General features: G+C 76.4%; 1 protein-coding gene across 1 annotated transcript in view; it reads right to left on the reverse strand.

Moving 5' to 3' along the window:
* Positions 1-2,335, reverse strand: part of H696_00072 (guanine nucleotide-binding protein subunit beta) — a 7,671-nt gene that overhangs the window by 4,622 nt on the left and 714 nt on the right. The gene's annotated exons all lie outside the window — the stretch shown is intronic.

Raw genomic sequence — 2,335 nt, forward strand, 5'->3', positions numbered from 1 at the left:
GGGGGGGGGGGGGGGGGGGGGGGGGGGGGGGGGGGGGGGGGGGGGGGGGGGGGACACACGCGCACGCTGAATGCGGGAAGGCGGGGAATGCCGCGCCCTGCGAGCGCGCGTCGTCCCCCTCGTGCGCGCGCGCGCGCGCGCGCACGGGCCATGCACCGCCGGCGTACGCCTCGTTTGTCGCCCCCTGGGGGGCCAAATTGCGTCTGACCGCGGGCACAAAGAAGGCGGGTGTGTGGAGGCCGGCCGCGCGAATACCTCGACTCCGGGGGCCCCGGGCCCGCGCTATGACGACCGGGCGACGCGCCGGGCCCCGACACGCCGGTACCCAACCCCACCCCCCGATTCCGCGGGATGTTTGGTCCGCCCGTGGACGGGGCGTGTCGGCCACCCGGCCGCCGGGAAGGGGGCGCCAGGAGGCCGGGCGGGGGAACGGAGCGGAGCGGGGGCAGGGACGGGGGACGGCGCGAACCCGGCGCGCCGGTTGCCAGGCCCCCCTCTCGTCTGGCATGGGCGCATAGCACTCGGGTGTGCCGGGCATGCGCGCGCGCCCCCACGGCCGGTAGCGTGCGCGCGCTGGGACGGAGTGTCAGGGGGGGGGGGGGAATGTTTGTGCCATCGGAGGCCGGGGGGCTGGAAGGGCGCCGCGCGCCTCGCGCCCGGGCGGCGGGGGATGGCCGTTTGTATGCATCTGCTGCCGGTGGCCGCCGGACTGGACACGCGCCTCGTAGGACGGCGGACGGCCTGCACCCCCCCCCCCCCCCCCGGCAGACCTGTGGCCCAGATGGATCGTCCCCGGCCGGGTGGGCGGCCCCGCCGCCGCGCCGGCGCGTGCACGTCCGGCACCCCGGCCTTCTCCCCGCCCCCATGGGGAGGCGGGCGAGGGGGGTCCCGCCCCCTGGGGGCTCGGGTCCCCACATGCCGTTGGCTACAAACAGCCTCGTACTCCCTGCGCAATATGCGGGCGCCTGGCCCATCAGCGGCCTCGTGCAAGACGACCTGTCTCGCTATCCCGGAGACTCCCCCGGGCAGGGCGAAGGGGGAGGGAGGGGGGGGGCGAGGGGCATCGCCTGGAAGGCCTCCAGACCGCGACACACGGACGGCCGGGCAAGGGGGGGGGGGGGGGGCTCGGGTCTCGGGCGGCGTCAGCCCCGAGCGCCGACCCGGCCTCGGCCTGACCACCGGGAGAGGGGGCTGGCCGCCCGAGGCACCCCTCCGGGCGGGCACGCACGCGCGCGCGCGGCCGACGCCCGTCTCGGGGGAGCCGTGTGTTTGGCCTTTGTTTGTGCAACGGGGCCACGAGCCGGACCCCCGCCCCCCCTCCCCTTTGGGTGATATTCGGACCGAGGGAGGGGGCTGCCGGCCTTCCCCGGCCCGAGACCGGCCAGTCGGCCCGGCCTCCCTGGCGGATCCTGGCCAAAGGGGCCGCCGGCGGAGCACCAAGGACTCCCCCCCCCCCCGCCGGGCGTACCTGCGCGAGGAAACAACACCCCGGGATATTCCGACCCCCGGTGCAGAGGGGAGACCAGCGAGGCCGGGGCCGGGGCCGGGGCCGGGCCGGGGCCGGGGCCGGGGGGGGAACAGACAGGATCACAGCCCGCCGCCGGGCGAGAGCGTGTCTCCCGGCCAGGCTGCAGCCTGTCCTGTGTGCTCCCCCCCTCCCCCCTGCGGTGCTGTTTGCCAGGACGGGGGATGCCCGCCTGCCGTACACGGCCTCGGGGAAGGAGGGGGGGGGCTCTGCCGGCGGATGGTCCCAGCTACATGCATGTCGGTCGCACGCAGGCGTGTGGCCGGCAGCAGCCGGGACAGGCGGACGCGCACAGGCATGTGCACCGCCGCCGCCGCCGCCGCCGCCGCCGCCACCAACGGTACGCCGCATGCGCGCGGACATGCTGACGCCCTCGGGGCTTTGGGATCCGGCCCAGCGCCACACGGCGCAAGGTGGCTGCCGCCGGGGGGGGGGGGGGCCTGTCGGGTCGGGCGAAGGGGGGGCACGGCGCGGGAGATGGGCTGGACGGGAAAACGTCAGCCACTTCGGCCCGGACAGCCGGCGGGCCTCGCTGCCGAACGAGGGTCTTGCCGTTTTGGTCGCGCCTTTCCCTCTCTCTCTCTCTCTTTCGCTTGGTCTCCCCCCCCCCGCCTGGGGGTGTTTTTTGCACCGGTGTGCCTGGCGCCCCCCCCCCCCCCTCCTCCCAGCAGCTGGGTGCTCATGCTAAATGAGGGAACCGAGGGGCAGAGCGGAGGGGGGGGGGGGGGGCAGGGAAACAGGCGGGCGGCTTTTCCTGCGGGGATTTGGGCCCGAGCCACGCCGGCCCTCATGTGCACGCGCATACACCCG

The sequence above is a fragment of the Fonticula alba genome (genome assembly GCF_000388065.1).
Source record: "Fonticula alba strain ATCC 38817 unplaced genomic scaffold supercont2.1, whole genome shotgun sequence".
Classification (NCBI taxonomy): domain Eukaryota; order Rotosphaerida; family Fonticulaceae; genus Fonticula; species Fonticula alba.